The 17549-nt window shown below is 36.9% G+C and overlaps 1 protein-coding gene across 40 annotated transcripts in view; it reads right to left on the reverse strand.

The window, feature by feature from the left end:
• Positions 1-17549, reverse strand: part of HNRNPC (heterogeneous nuclear ribonucleoprotein C) — a 50827-nt gene that overhangs the window by 31184 nt on the left and 2094 nt on the right. For 8 of the 40 annotated variants that reach the window (XM_070585718.1, XM_008528821.2, XM_070585567.1 and 5 more), the window contains 2 exons: positions 14503-14666; positions 14148-14173 (listed from right to left, as the gene is read on the reverse strand). The exons of 8 other annotated variants lie outside the window; for them this stretch is intronic. The gene's annotated coding sequence lies outside the window, so the exon portion shown is untranslated. Of the gene's footprint in view, positions 1-13435; positions 14174-14502; positions 14667-17549 lie in introns of those variants that run through there. 24 more of the 40 variants (XM_008528820.2, XM_008528814.2, XM_008528822.2 and 21 more) reach the window with 5 other exon arrangements.

Genomic DNA, 17549 nt, shown 5'->3' on the forward strand with positions numbered 1-17549 from the left:
TCAGCTCCTGGGCACGGACACCACACTGCTCATCAGGCCATTCTGAGGCAGTGTCCCACATGCCACAACTAGAAGGACCCACAACTTACTGGGGGCATTTGAAGGAGAAAAAGCGAAAAAAAAAAAAAAGAACAAAAAAGATTGGCAACAGTTGTTAGCTCAGGTGCCAATCTTAAAAAAAAAAAAAATTTCTTTATTACTATCCCTTAAACCTAAATTAGCCTCTACGTTCAATTCAAATTAGATGCAGGGGCCAGCCCTGAGGCCTAGTGGTTAGGTTTAGTGGTTAAGTTCACGCTCCGCTTCGGAGGCCTAGGGTTTTGCCGGTTCAGATGCTGGGCGCAGACGCGGCACCTCTCATCAAGCCATGATGAGGCAGCGTCCCACATGCCACAACGAAAAATATACAACTATCTACCGGGGGGGCTTTGGGGAGAAAAAGGAAAAATAAAATCTTAAAAAAAAAAAAAAATTAGATGCAACTGCCATATGCCTGCTATGCTATTTCCTATCTTTCTTTGAAGAATTATACAGACGGAAGTGTCACTAGATGGCAGCAATGAGTTGGCAAATTTTTTAAAAGATGACTAAATCTTCCTGAGTCCAAAGATTTTCTATTTCACTGTTTCATAATTTGTCAACAGTTTCTCAGTATCTTTTGAATAGTATAAATAAATTTCTCTGCCTACTCAGAGCATCATCTAGTCTAAGCTATTTTCCTTTAACACATTTAAGCTATTTTGCCCCTTTATGCACCCCTTCGCACACTACTTTCATATTACTCTATCTTGCCCCTCTTCTTTGTTGTCTGCCTCCTATGTAATTTTCCATAGTTGCATTCACCAACTATTTCCCTCTGGCCTCTTCATAGGCCAACAATGAACTGCCATTGTGTCTACAAAAAGAACAATGTACTTTAATTTGTTCCATACACAAAGCTTATCATTCATCGAAATATAGACATAATCTCAAGGTAAAGACTATCATCTAAAGACGATTAGCGCAAGAAAATAACACATCGAGGTATTTTCAGGACATATTCAGGCCACGAAAAAACAAAGTTGCCTACTTTTAGAAAAATTATGCTGACTGCTATGTTTAAGAATTAAAACTAAGAGAACACTCAAGATATTACAAATAATAGGGGGAAATGGCTAATTCAGTAAATGTACCATGTAGCCATCTAAAAACAAAAACTGAGGACCAATCTCACTCGCTACACCAAAATAAGTTATAGGTGGATCAAAATTTTAACGCAAAGAATTACATATGCCATTGTCAAAACCTAAAGACGACAATTGGCCAGCCCTGGTGATCTAGCGGTTAAGATTTGTGCCCTGGCCCGGCTTTGTTTCCCAGTCAGGAAACCACACCACCTATCTGTTGGCTGCCAGTGTAGGGGCTGCAAGTTAGCCAGATGCTGAAAGCTTTGCCACCTGGTATTTCAAATACCAGGAGGGTCACCCATGGTGGACAGGTTTCAGCAGAACTTCCAGACTAAGAAAGATAAGAAGGACCCAGCCACCCACTTCCAAAAAAACTGACCATGAGAACCCTATGATCATCAGCAGAGCACTGTCTGACACAACACCAGAAGATGAAAGCACGGCACAAAAAGACTAGGCAGGGTTCCACTCTCGTGTATACAGGGTCACTAGGAATTGGAATTGACTTGATGGTACTAACAAAAGAAGAGAGAATTCAACAGTCCCCAAAAGAAGTATGAATAACAGAAGAAAAAATTGGCAGGAAATCCAAAACAAATCATAAACATGAAAAATTGTTTTAAGAAAAACATTGAAATTTAAAAATTTAAAGATACCATTATTTTAGACTATTAGATTGAAGATTACATCAATATAATAACTGATTCAGACAACTACCAATGTAGGCTAAAAGCACAGGATGAAAGCTTGTTGGGTGGGAAAGAGGATTTACGTGATCTCAAAGTATTACCCAACAGATTACTCACTGATTATAAAGGGGAAATGCACCTTTACAATGGAGACATGGAGCTCACCACTTCAAGTGATATGACATTATATGCTCCCTGATGTGACAAAATAAGAAACATACGTCACCAACGCAATATTCTTGATAAAATATTGACTTCAATCTATACAAAGGGAAAAAATTTCAGGTTTGTAAGGACATCATGCAACACAACTGGTTGGGACTCCTCAAAAAAAAAAGGTAGGAGGCCTTTTCTAGACTAAGCAAGCATACATAGTAAGGGGCCTTTTCTAGACTAAGAAAGCAATGTGTGAACCTTCCCTGTATATTGGATTGGGGAAAAGAGACATTTTTTTGTGACAACTAGAGAATTTTAATATGAACTGTATACAAGATAACACTGAATTAATGTTATTTTCCTAATTATTTGGTAATTATTTTGATGATATAAATTATCTTTATTCTTGGGAGACACAGCCACGTTGAAGTTCCTAAGTGAGGTACTGTGCCTATAACTTTAAAATCATTCAGGAGGGGGAAAAAAATCATACAGAGCAAACACGGCCATCTAGACAGTTGCTACCAGAAGAAGAACAGAGAATCTGAAACAGGGATGGTGTATTTTCCGTATGTACACACTACCTATTCAAAAGCTGCTTTAAGATCCTATCACACAAATGGAAAAAATGATACATACCAGATCACACACTTTAGCAAGTTCCCAGAAAACAGCAAAACTATCTTTCTGTCAGATTTGCTACTATAAGAATAATCATCCAATGGGGTGGAGGAGGGAACTAGCACTTCCAGTGCTATAACTATAAACCAGTACAAGTTTCTGTAAGTTCACCTGAAAATTCCTAACTATATGTAAGTGCTGACCAATGGGTAGGTCTACATACTTGTATTAATTAAGCAATTGATGATCTTAAGTTGTCAGGTCTCCCTATGTTTGGAATTGAAAAAGAGGACTCTGACCATTTATAGCTGTAGAAAATTTACTAAGTGGAAAATATTTACAATACAGAGGCTCTGAAACAATATATGGTAATGATTCCATATGGGTAAAAATGTATTATAAATATATAAAATACATATGTAGGTGTATACATACATCTATAGCTATGAGACAGAAAAATCGATCAAAATATAAAAATATTAATAGTGGTTATCTTTGAGTGGTGATGCTGTATTTTATCTGCATGTTTCCTTCAAGTTTTCTTTAATAAGCATTTTTATAATAAAAAATGATTGTTCCTGTTAAAGTATAAATGGATAAATGTAAAGCAACAGAAAATTTAAAAGGGTCTTTAAGAAATATTTCCAGAATCTCAATAATGGAAGAAACTAAATCACTTAGTTCAACACCCCCAAAATTCTTCAGAGGATGTTAAAATTCCCTTATAACATACTTGGCTAACTCACCAAAGATCAAGCCTCTTGAACTGCCATCAAAGTCAAGGAATCACAACCTGAAGACATTCATTTCTAAAACATAACTGGGGGGGCTGACCCCGTGGCCAAGAGGTTAAATTCACGTGCTTTGCTTCGGTGGCCCAGGGTTCGCAGGTTTGGATCCCTGGCACCAACCTACACACTGCTCATCATGCCATGCTGTAGTGGCATCCCACACAGAACTAGAACGACTTACAACTATGTAGTGGGACTTTGGGGAGGAAAAAAAAAACGTTTAAAATAAAAAGTTTGTAAGATTAACACAATTTTCTTTGAATAGTAAGTTTTTTTTTCATGCTATGTATTAGTTTTGGAACAATGATAATCAGTAAAATCAATCTCAACTGAGAAGTCCTTCTGGAGATTTTCTGTACACCGAAAAACTCTACCTTGGTTTAGCTTTGAGCAGGAACCAGGTTAATAACTTGCAAAACTGTAAATCAAAAGTTTAGGTACAGGGGCCGGCCGCGTAGCCCAGTGCTTAAGTTTGTGCACTCCACTTCGGGAGGCCCAGGGTTTCACCGGTTTGGATCTTGAGCATGGACATGGCACCGCTCATCAAGCCATGCTGAGGCAGCATCCCACATGCCACAACCAGAAGGACACACAACTAAAAAAAAAAAAAACAAACACACAACCATGTACCGGGAAGTTTTGGTGAGAAATAGGAAAAATAAAAATATAAAAAGGGGCCACCCAATGGCACAGCGGTTAAGTTTGCACGTTCTGCTTCAGTGGCCCGGGCTTCGTGGTTTGGATCCCGGGTGCGGACATGGCACCGCTTGGCAAGCCATGTTGTGGCAGGTGTCCCACATATAAAGTAGAGGAAGATGGGCATGGATGTTAGCTCAGGGCCAGTCTTCCTCAGTAAAAAGAGGAGGATTGGCAGCAGACGTTAGCTCAGGGCCAATCTTCCTCAAAAATAAATAAATAAATAAATAAAAATAAAAATAATTAAACAAAAAGTTTAGGTACAGCCTATTTCTATGAATAGATAAACCAAAAAGGTAGATACAAAAATACCTAGCCCCACAATAGCGACTAAGCTTGAGATGAGAACTTCCTAAATGGAAGATAAAAATACACAACATCCCCATACCAAAATACCATAAATAAAAAACTGATGTCTACAACATACTTGTTCACAATTCAAGTCCTTAATATTGTACATAAAAATGTATGAAAATAAGACATAAATACATGCTAATGGTTAAGAACTCAGAGGCTTTAGGGTCAGACAGATCTGTCTCAACTTCAAGCTCAGTCACGTACGAGTGGTGTGCACTTCCCTTCCTGAAGCCAATCCCTTCAAAAACCAGATTCTTCAAGTGTAAAATGAGTATCACTAATAGTATCTGAAAGGTATGAGACTAAATGAAGGTACAGAAAACACTGCACATGGTGTCTGGCACATTCAAGTGTTGCTGCTACAGCTGCTGCTACTACTACATCATTTACTATTATTGGTACATAGCAACAAAAAAATGGGCCAAGGACACAGTGTAACAAATAGTAATAAAGGTCTATGGAGATTTAAAAAAAATTCAACATCACTTATAAAGGAAATATAAATTAAACCAAAAACCTTACTTCACCTACCAAATAAGCAAAAACATTTTAAATTGAAATGGTCATTATTTCCGGCAGTACAAATCAGTATTACATTTTCAGAGGACAACTGGATTATTTTATCAAAAGCCTTAAAACCGTGCCTATTCTTTGACTCAATAATCTCACTTTTGAGAACCCATCTGAAGAAAATAAGGATATGGACATGTTAACAGCAACACATCAGAAAACAAGTGCACGACAATATGAGACTGGCTAAATCAATTTCAGTCCATCAACTCAAATGAATACAAGCAACAATTTTAAAACTACAATGTAGTGACACTGAGATGTTCAAGATGTTAAGGAGCATATGCAATATACAAGTTTAGAAGATTATACACTAAAGCCTTAGACATGTCAGGATGTGGTAGGATTGTAAGAGTTTTAAGTGTTCTTCTTTCCCAATTTTTCTTTAGTAATGTATTACTTCTGTAATTTTTTAATTCAGCAAAGATAGCTTAATGCTACCCTGGAATTCAATGATTATGATATACAGCTTGGCCTGGAGTCTGCAAAGCTTTTCTGTAAACCCCTAAACAGAAGCTGGAAGAGTTGAGCACTTCCCTTCCTCAAGAGCAATTCAGAATTATATAAAATCAAGGAAATGGGCAACTCTAGAGCATCAAAATTTTCACTGGATATTGTGTCCCACAATTTGGGGCCTTCTCATTCATCGGTAGTCCAACAAATATAGCTATTTCTCTCTATTCTCAACCCTCATAATCAACTGTGACAATTATTAAATGTTACTTGTCTGTTTCTGTGAGTTACATCAGACTTAAGGAAAAGAAAAAAACGGCATTTTAGAAACCATCATATTCCTAACTAGAGCAACTTCTACGTAGTAAACTCCGCATCAACAGACATCTATTTTCTCTGGGAATATCTTAAGCCATTTGGAAAAAAGGTTCTCAAATCTAAAAGTATCAAATAATCATTAGGAATATGTAAAAGAATGCTTTTCACAGGAAACAAATTAAGATCAACATTTCAAAATGACTTCCATAAGGTCAATAAATCTTGACTGGGAACTATAAAACAATCAAGGGCACATGCAATACACCTAAATAATGAAAAAACAAAAATACAGGAAGGTCTTACTTCTAATACCATAAAACCCGTATGAACAATAACAATAAAATAGTATATAAACCCCTGGTCAGAAAAGACTCTGTACTTAAAGATTCATACTTAAGAATTTAGGGGTCTTTAGGCTAGCCCCAATGGCCTACTGGTTAAGTTCAGCAGCCCAGGTTTGGCTCCCAGATGCGGACCTACATCATTTGTCAGTGACCATCCTGTGGTGGTGACCCACAGACAAAATACAAGACGACTGACAACAGACATTAGCTCAGGGCTAATCTTCTTCTTCAAAGAAAAAAGGGCCGGCCCAGCCGTGCAGCAGTTAAGTGCGTACATTCCACTTAGGCAGCCTGGGGTTTGCCGGTTAGAATCCCAGGTGCAGACATGGCACCGCTTGGCAAGCCATGCTGTGGTAGGTGTCCCATATATAAAGTACAGGAAGATGGGCACAGATGTTAGCTCAGGGCTAGCCTTCCTCAGCAAAAAGAGGAGGATTAGCAGATGTTAGCTCAGGGCTAGTCTTCCTCAAAAAAAAAAAAAAAAAGAAAAAAAGAAAGAAAGAAAATTGATTTAAAAAAAAACCCCCAAACTTATCGCTAATTAACAGAACCTCTCAAATTCCAGAAAGGACTAAGCAAAAAACAATCATCCATGTTACTACTCCCATAGAAATATAACACAATTGGGGAATGCCTTACTCAGTCTCAGAGTAGTATTTTAGGGTCTTAAAATATATTTAATTTATTAAATGTTTTTCCTGTGATAATGACTGAGGTTAAGTCCTTATATTTTAAAAATACATAATGAATATCTACAGAGAAAATATATCAAGTATGTACTTCAAAATAACATGCTAGGGAAAGGGGGGTGGGGGGAGGGCACTCGGGGTGAAGTGGTGTAACTACAACATGACTAATAATGTACAACTGTAATTTCACAAGGATGTTAACTTTTATAACCTTAATAAAAAAAAAAATAACATGCTAGGGAGGGCGTGGATGCAGCTATCGATGAAACAAGATTACCAAGGATTCTTAAAGCTAGACAAGTTTGTGGAGATCGATCATACTATTTTTTCTCTTTTGTGTACGTTTGGAAATTTTTCACAATAAAATTAAGATAACACCAAATATATGCATACACATATCTGAGAATAAAAATTACATATGAATCTCCAACTAGACACAGAAATACAGTCAACATGGTGGCAATTCTTCACTCAGCAAATCTATACTCTATAAACATTCTTACTCTTCAATTTTATAGACTTATCACTATAGACACCGGATTTCAGGGTCAAATCCCGAAACATAAGCAAAAGATTCGAGTAATTCCCAAACCTGGAAATTATTAGTGGTCTCTTACAGACTACCAGTAAGCAGATAAACTGCCAGAACCTTTTCGGGGAGCAGCCTACATTAAAGTTTTTAAAACATGCAAGCTTTTGAATGATTATACTTCTGGAGCTTAATTCTAAGAAAATAATTAAGAATATAAAATTTTAGTTCTAAATTTCTTCAATTGTTTATAAAATTTGTTTCTAAGAGGGAAAAAATGGGGAGAAACTCTAAGGGCCCGACAATAGAGTACCGGTTAAGTAAAATATTGTACAAGTATGCAATGTAATACTATGAGCTATTAACACTTTTACCTCCGTGTCTACTAACACCTTATGTTAATGTTATGTTCATGGTAAGTTAAAAAAAAAAATTTCGGGGGGCCTGCCCCGTGGCAGAGTGGTTACGTTTGCACGCTCCACTTTGGCAACCCAAGGTTCCGGCAGTTGGGATCCTGAGCGCAGACAGAGCACCGCTCATCAGGCTGTGCTGGGGTGACATCCCACTTGGCACAACCAGAGGCACTCACAATTAGAATATACACTATGTACTGGGGGGCTTAGGGGAGAAGAATTAAAAAAAAAAAAAAGAAGATTAGCAACAGTTGTTAGCTCAGGGGCCAATCCTAAAAAAAAAAAAATTACGACTTAAATGTATGTGCTCTATCTATGTCATGACTTTTTGAAAAGCCTATAGTATATGGGGAAAAAAGCCTGGAAGGACACACCACAACTTTATTTTTGAATGGTTTAAGTGTGTCTTTTTTGGGGGGTTGGTTTGCATTTTCTAAATGTTATATGAGCATGCACTGCTTACTTAATATGGATTAAATGTAAAATAAAGATGGGGTACCTTAACAATCCACATCAATCTTAAATCCTATGATCAGCCCTCCTTAATTTCACCAAAACTACATCTTAACACAAATAACTGCATAATTCCCACACAAGAAGCCAACAAACTTCAAGGAAAACAACAAAGGAAAAGTTTGCCTTGGAGAAAACACTTTCTTACCTCAATTTTAGCCATAAGGTTTTTAAAGTTAACACCAAAACCACTTAGGTGAAGATGACTATATGCAAAGGATTAATATAAAGAATGAGAGTGCACTATGAATAGTTACATCATTTTCAGAATACAGAATTTTAGTAAGAGGGCTAGGGGAAGATTTTCAATTAACATGTATTCTCTTAAACTATTGCTAAATGTTATTCTGGACTAGCCAGAAAAGCCTAAGGCTGGTTCGATGAATTCCCAAAGAGCTGGTCTGAAATCAACTGAAAAACCCAAAGTTAAACGAAACGGGAATGGGAACAGTATTTCAGACTGGTGAAATCAGAATCACATTGGGTAGGAAGAAAAAATTAGACGGCCTATAATCTTACAATTATCTCTTAAAAACAGCTATGCATTCTCACTGGAAAATAAATTTTTTAAAAAATGATAAAGTTCTTCCAAATTTTGATTATAGCCCCATCATAGACAACACAGCAGACTATGCCCTCAAACGCCAACTTGACTCACTTTGTCGCAACTAAATCTATTTTAATTAAGGCTGTTTTTTCAACTTAACTATCAAAACTCTTTATTGAACCCCTACTATACAGGCTGTAGTTATGCTATTTATAATTAGAAGCAAAATACTGTGTTGCTCATTATAATACCTAGTCTTTAACACATAAAGCAAAAGTTTTCTTCTAAACTTCCTAAATCCCTCTCCCTTCCCCAGAGCTAATCAATGTTATTTCACATGTATCTTTCCAGATATTTCTCTGTACCTTTACATATTAGAAAATCAAGTTCAATAATACATGATCTGGTGAAAAGTACTAAAGAGTATTTAGAGAGGGAGGGCTTGAAGGGCTAAGTGAGGAAAATACCACTGAGGTGCTGGTAGTTTCTGAACAAGAACCTAAATGAACTGCGGAACCTAAACCTTATGAAAGTCTAGGGGAAGAAAATCTGAAGGCAAGGTTTTGAGGTAGGAACATCTGGTGCGTTCAAGACACAGTAAGGCAGCCGTGTGTGGCTGGAGCAGAGTATACTTATTACTATAATAAGGGAGAAGGAGCACCACAGATCATGTAGGGTGTCTTGGAAGTCACAGTAAAATTCTGACTAACGCTGAAATAGGTGAGTTTCAAGCAGAAACTCTTTCAGGCAACACTTATCAAGCATTACATTTTAACAGGATCAATCCAGCTACCAAGCACTGGTGGGGAGGGGGAAAAGAAACATAAACCTATTGCAGCAATGGACAAGAGACAACGGTGCTTGAAAGTGGACTAAGAGATGGTAGTATGCTATATTTTAAAGAAAGAGGTGACAGGATTTTCTGCAAGGCCAAAGGCGAGGTATAGGGAAAGAAGTCAAGGATGGCTAACCAAAGTCTGACCTAAATGACATGAAAACTGGAGTTTCCATCACTGAAGTGGGCGACACTGCAGATGAAACTGGTTTGAGAAAAGAACAGCATGAGCCCAGTTTTGGACTTTTAAGTGGATATACTAACATTCAAGGGAGTTGTCATGCAGCTAACTTGATATATGGGTATGTCATTCAAGAGAGAAGTCCAGGCTACTGATACAAGTGTGGGAATCAGCTTACAGATGGTATACAAAATCACGTGAATGAATGAAATGATCCAGGGAGTGTGAACAGAAAAAGGAAGTGGAAGGACGGAACACAGAGCACTCCAATGGAGTGGGCAAAGGAACAGTTAGAAACACAACAAAAACCTGGAAATGAAGTAAAAATTGCTTCAGGTGGAAAGTGGCTCGACTGGTTAAAACACACCAGTAGGTCATGTCATGTGTGACGAGGGTTGAAAAAGGACCGTTGCATTTAGCAACATATAATTCGGGGTGTGTGTTTTTTAAAACCATAAATACATTTGCTTTTTTTCTCAACTAAAATTCACTTTTAAAATGTGTTTACCTCCCTAAAAGAACGCTGTCACATCCAAAGATTCTATAAAATTATACTATGAAAGCTACATCTACCAAAATAATTTATTACCTTGGACACTTCTTTTTGCCATTTAAAGTGATGTGAATTAAACAATACAATATATAATGATGATATTTAGTTTAAAAGTCTTTAAAAATAGAAGTCCAAAGCCGTTTTTCCTTTTTCTGGGTACTTTAAAAAAATTAAAGATTTGGGTTTTTTTTTAGAATACTTAACATGTCAAGTAAAGTATAGTCAGTCTAGTATGATTAAGAGTTGAAATCTGCAGGCTTAAGTGAATCCAGGCTTCACTGTTTATTAGGTATGTCTAACTTTGGGCAAATTATTTAAATTCTGTGCTTCAATATTCTCATCTCCAAAATATGAACGAGGAGGATTAAATAACTCAAGAAACTTAAAAGTGGTGGACACGTGGTAAAGTGCCCAATTACTTCCAAAAGAAGAAATTCAGGTTCTACTTCATTTTCCCTTTCAAATAGGAAAGCGATTATATCATGGTCAGCGCAACCGGGTGTTACAGAAATAACTAGTAACTTCCTAGAACCTGACCAATCTATCCTCTTCAAACTAATTTGTTCATTAATACAAAGAAAATTCATTTGAAAAACCAGGGCAAGTACCCTCAGGCCTAGGATTACTACTTTCTTCAACAGATAGTGGCCTACTCTTATAGGTCTTCTAACTTACTGTCCCACTTGCACTTAGTCCTCATTACTGACATTTCCCACTTAACAGCCAGAAGGAAATTCCAGAGAAAGAAATGCTATCTCTCCAAAGTCCTTCAACAGATTCCTATTGTGCCCAAGATAATCTAGATCTTAAACACGGCCCTACAAGGACCTGTGTGTTATGCTTGGTACTTGCCTAACTTTCCATCTTTGTCTCATTCTATGCATTCTTGGTGACTATTTTCCAGGACTATTTCTTGCTCTGAAGCTAACTTTTTCCCATTACCTGTGCTTTCAGGTATTTTCAGTTGCTTTAAGATCTCTTCACTGGCAGCACCCTCCCACCTCCAGATTCTAAATTTGGTTCACTTACTATCATCTCACCTGTTCTTTTCCTTCATGCATGTAAATTCTGACAGTACTATTGTGTTTACTTTATTTGTCCCCTCATTGGTCTATAAAACCCAAGAGGGCAGGAGACAGTACGTTTTGCTCATCCCTATATGCCCAAGCCTAATGGTGGTTTCCAGAATAAGCACTCAAATGTTTAATGAACAAACATCTCTATTTGAGTGTTCTAAGAACATCTCAAACATCAGTGTTTAAATTGCTTTCTCTTACTCTCTACCCTAACCTGCCCCCTTTCTTTACCCGACATCTATCCCCATCCAAGAAGCTAGAAATCTGGGAGTCATGCTGAGCCCTCACTCTTCTAAGAGCCACCACCAAATCCTTCTAAATTTATCCCCTCTTCTCCAATCCCAATACCATTGCTTTTGACCAGCCAGGTCATTACTATTCCTCGTTTTTTAGCATCTTCCTTATTTATCATCTGCTTCCAAACTCATTCTTCTCTAAGCCATTTCCACAATGCTAACAGAACGACATTTCTAAAAATGAAAATCTGTTGTCACTCCACAGTTTAGAATTTTCAATAGCTCACCATTGGTTTCTGGATAAAATGACTCCTTGGCATGGCATTAATTTTTTATAATCTGGCCTTAACTCTCTAAGATTCAGTTCAGCTCCCTTTCTCTTACAAGCCATTTCCTGACCTCTTAAAAGAATCAATTAGGTACCCATTTTTGCAGGGCTCTGTGCTTACCTCTAATCACACAGTGACGTTATCTCATTCATCTGTCTCCCTCATGAGACCGAATCCCTGAAGAACTACTATACCTTTCTGTAGCCCCAAAACTAGAAACATGACCCACAAAAAAAGGGATTTGTAGAATTAACAAATAAGGAATAAATTAAACTCAACCTATAGCGAACAGCAGCCACACAATGACAGAGAACAACAGAGAGGTAGAAATAACTTTCACACAAGAGAAGGCAACAATAAAACTTGGACCTATAAAAGAAAAATTCCCATTGCTCTACCAGATAACCTCAGGACATTTTACTTAACTTTCTCCCATTGTTTCCAGTTCACTTTAATTAAATTTAGTACTTTTTCAGTATGAGTAAGGGAAAGGGTCAAGTATGTAATTTACCCTAGTATCAAAGCACTGAATATGCCTTTAAAAATGATTCTACTTTATCTCCCAGCTCAAAATCTATAATAGCAAATCTAAACTGAGTAATCAAAGTATTCCACTCTTGTGGGTAAAATACTACAAGTTGCTAAAATTCTCAACTCTGGCTATCCATAACCTTACTAATTTTTGCATTATTCTTGTGAATAGACCAGATTCATTCCTTCCTATCACCCTTTGGAATACACTGGATTCCACACTATCTACCTGGGCCACAAGTCATCACTGAAAAACAGGTCACCCCTAGATCTTTCCTGATCTGGATCCAGAGACTGAATAGATTTCCCTTTCTGAAGTTAAAAAGCCTAACTATCCTTTTCTTTTTTAAAAACCTTCCAGTGAGATAGCATTTTAATATTACAGCATGTTTCCTGTGGTTTGAGTCACGTTAAATCTTAATGATAAAAACAGACTAAACAGAATACAATCCAAAATCATTGTCACAAACTCAAGGAAGATTACTCCAAATGACACAATTTTTACTAACTGGCAACCGTGTAAGAAAAAGGACTGCCCACTATGTCCTTGTGTTGTTGCTAATTATTAAAAAAAAAAAAGTCATTTTCATCCTAAAGTATATGTAAACTTCAGCTGCTCTTTTCAATTATCAAAAGCTCTCAATCAGCCCAAGTTAATTAGGGACTCATAATTCCATTACTTTACAAAAAAACTGAAGTGGCCTTCCTTGGGAAACATCTTTTGAGACACACACAAAAAGCCTTAACCCAAACATTTACAAAGCTATCACCTACACCACATCAACTAAACTTAAATGGGTGTATTTCCTAGTCTTTGCAATGAAACCAAGTGGACCTCACACCTCTTACCATCACCCAGGAAGGGTGTGCATCTGTTCCGAAGGCCCCCCTGGCTCCAGGTCATCCTGGCTGCTGCTGCTCCAGGCTGGGCATCCATGTTGCTGCAGCTTGTGGTTTGTGAGGGGTAGTGTACAGGAAAAGCAGGATGGGATTTCAAGGGAAACAGGAGGAAGATGGCTTTCTGGGAAAACGCCATCACTATCATAGGTGTTAAGTAGTACCACACACATTTTATTGCAGCACAGTTTAAAAATTTAACAAATGAAAGATTAAAAATAAAAAAAACAAAAATAAAAAAATTAAAAATACAGACGTCCAGAGATGCTCTAAAACAGTTAAGTTAAAGATCAGGAAAAATAAGGTCACAGACTTAACAGCCAGTAAAATTCTTTCGCATAGGGAAGGGGATGAGGGCAAGGGTGGGGTTGGGAGAGAAAAGGTTTACGTGATCAATCTACTTAAAAATGCTAACGCCTTCACTTTCTCTCCCAAGATGCAAAACTCCAAAGTCATTCAGGAGGCCGGAGAAATTCTTACAAACATTCAGAAAAACTCGATTTTAATCCGGTTAAAAATCATCAGTGTCATTATCATCATCATCATCACCATCATAAGTATAATAATAATAAGTAATAATAGTAACTAGTAACAACAATAAAAAGGAAATCAGCGGAAAGTCAGGAAAAATGTAAAAAAAAAATTGGAATAACTTACTGTAGCTGAAGATCAAAAAAATCTCACTGTAAAAAAACAAAAATAAAAATAGCCCAGATTAGAAAAACGGGAGGTGTAAAAATTCAAGTCAGTAAAGTTCATTTCTTTTCTCTTTCCAAAAGCAGTTTCCACAAAAACCGCAAGGGTAAAGTTCTCAGTAGCAGACAAGCAAAGCCCTTTCCACATCATCAATCAATCTTAAAAATACACGAGGAAGTAGAGAGGTCAGTTTATGAGAGGCTAAAAGGCTCCTCCTCCTCTAACCCAACTGCTGCAGAAAAAATAGAAATAGAAATTTTAAAAATTACATCTTAAATCCAAGTCCCGTGTTTGGAAACAATTAAAAAAAAAACACCTGTAAATTTGCCGTAGTGCACACCAAGTTGCGTCATTATGTTTAAAATGTCTTTATAAAATCAGTTTTGGAATGGGAATGTGTGTGTTCTGGAAGGGTGGGGAAGGAAGGTTAAAAATCAAAGCTGAGCTCCAGTGAGAAGGGATGGGGTTCGCCTTGCTGCCCTGTGAAAGGAGAAGGGACAGATTGAGTCAGAGTTCCTCAGAAATGTTGTGCCCTAAACCCCCAAGACAGAAACATCTGTCCATTGAGATCTAACACATTTTGGTAATGCATAACATTGCACTGGGATGGAGAGAGCCTCTACAGAATCATCACTTCTACCAGTGACGACTTCACAATTCTTCAACATCAGTAGGTGATTAAATTAACTAACTATGCCCCTGGATTTCCTTAGGGTCTCAAAAAAAGGTCTACATTCAAACATTCATCTTGATAATCAGCAGTTTGGGCAAAGAAAATATAGAAAAACCAGGCCAACAGAGATGAAGAAGTGAGCAAATGTCAAATATCAAGATTATGAAGGTAAGTAGATTCATGGGTTTTAAACTTTAAGTCCATGTAGTTTTTCCTATGATACAGATTGAAGGAGAACGGTCTACCATGAAGATACATACTAGAGATGACGTCTATTCTCAAAACTAATGAGTGATCAAACCACAAGACTTGATAGGTTCAACATTAAGGAGAAAGATGCTTTAAATAAGGAGCACATTATTCCACTCACTGACAGAATGGAAAACCACAGATGGAGGAAAAAAGATTATTATGGCTACTGAATATTTAATGTCATAAAACAGGTTAAAATAAAGTATGGTTCCTGAGGAATTTGTTTCATGGTCCCACTGTTGATAAACTAGTATAGGTAATTACAAGATATGAATTCTAAGAATCTGATACATAACACCACACTAAATAACAACACACATGACGGACTGATTATTTCATCACCAAAAACAAGATGTGCAATTAGATCATAGGTCTGAGCAAATAAGAATGAACTGGTTGCACTCACATTTGAATGTTCAGCCATGATGTTCTATTTTCCTTTACAAAAGTCAGTAAACTAAAAAATTTTAAGCTGACCTTTTAAAAAGCGTTCCTTGAGTCAATTATGTATGAATGACTACACTAGAACAGGTACCATAAAATTTTAACTTTAAATTTTTAAAAATTTAAATGCAAGGGCCAGCCCCACCACCTAGTGGTTAAGATGGGTGCACCCTGCTTTGGCAGCCCAGGTTCAGGGGTCTGGATCCCAGGAATGGACCTACACCACTTGTCAGCCATGGTACGGTGGCAAACCACATACCAAATAGAGGAAGACTGGCACAGAGTTTAGCTCAGGGCAAATCTTCCTCAAGCAAAAAGAAGATGATTGACAATGGATGTTAGAGTGAATCTTCCTCAGCAAAAAAATAAATAAATAAAAATTAAAAAATTAAAAAAAATTTAAAAAACATGCAGATAAGTTTAGGCATGACTTCTAAGTTACTTTTAGACTTGGCTCGATGTGTTAAATTGTACAAATGTACAAACTATAGAAAAAGTCACAGAAAATGTACATTTATTTGAATGTTACCTTCTTTGAGTCAGTGTTTGGGGATGTAGTTATGGTGAAATACTCAATTTTCTTATTTGGAGTCACAGCCTGAACCTAGTACTCAAAATTTTCAGGGTATGTTAAGTAACTTTGTGGCTCATCTACAAACAAAATCTCTGCACTTGTCACAAGATGTAAGCTTAAAAAGCAGCAGTTACTATGAAAAAAAAGTATTTACATCTTTCAAAGTTAAGATGTCTCCCAAGATATTAAGTTAAATTGATGAACTATCACTCATAAAAAAAGACCAAACAACTTTAGCACTTTTAAGCGTAATGCTTTGCAATTAACAGTACACTTGGATTAAAGTTTGTCAAACCTCTGGGAGATTTAGATCCCTTCTTCTAAAGGGGTGTTCTCAAAGGTCTGCCAACCAGCATCACGTGGCACTTACTAAAAACGCACATTCTCGGGGCACACCTTAGACTTAATCAGAAACTCGGGTGAAGAGCCCAGCAATCTGTTTTACTTAGGCCCCTTGCTGATTCTGATGTCAGCTCATGTTCAGAACCACAGTCAAGAGTTTAAGATCGATAAAAAATAAATCCAAGAACATTATAACTTATCATAGTAAATGCACCAAGAGATTTAAAAAAATCCTATAGCAATCCTTCCCTTTATAAATCCCAAATTTCTAATAACTAAGAAAACACATGCAATTACATTACATCTAACAGTTCTGGTTCTCACCATGGTCAGTTCTCTAGCAAATCTAATACAGACAAAACCATAATCTTCCCTGATCCCAATGAGAATAAGTATATATATTAAGTACAAGCAACTAATATTCCCCAAAAACAACTACTAATAAAATTACTTGAAGACTAAAATAATGATATTAAGGCAGTTAATGATAACTAATATACAAAAACTGCTTTTAATAATATAACTATTTTTGTACATTTTCAACCCCCTGGCAACACATGATTTGAGTTACAGAAACTAGAAATTAAAAGAAGTTAAGACTTGTCTAAGCCCCCTTATAAGTATAAACTGAAACCCAGGAAGATTAACTTAATTGTCTGACACTGCTAATAATCAGCAGAGGCTAAAATCCAGTTCTCTTAACTCCTAGGCCAAGATTCTTTCAACTGTCACACTACCCAGTTAACATTCACACATTCACTAGCTAATACAACTAATCTTTAAGATTAGAACAACTAGCTGTTTTGGAGTTTATTCCTTGTTCGTTTCTAACAACAATTCCATCCAAGACAAGGTCACATGCTATGTGAAACCCCCTAGAGACCTAATCACAAATATAAGGTATGTTTAATTCTCTGCAGAAGGAATAGCAAACACCACACCAAGCATTCCCCTGGCACGAGCACGGAAACACAAAAAGGTCAGAAGACCTGCAACTTAGTCATCCTACTTAAACCCTTCCTCTCTAGCCAACATGAAAATGTTACTAGTGTCTACCTATTTGGAAGCACATCTAGAA

The sequence above is a fragment of the Equus przewalskii genome, chromosome 1 (assembly GCF_037783145.1).
Source record: "Equus przewalskii isolate Varuska chromosome 1, EquPr2, whole genome shotgun sequence".
Taxonomy (NCBI): domain Eukaryota; kingdom Metazoa; phylum Chordata; class Mammalia; order Perissodactyla; family Equidae; genus Equus; species Equus przewalskii.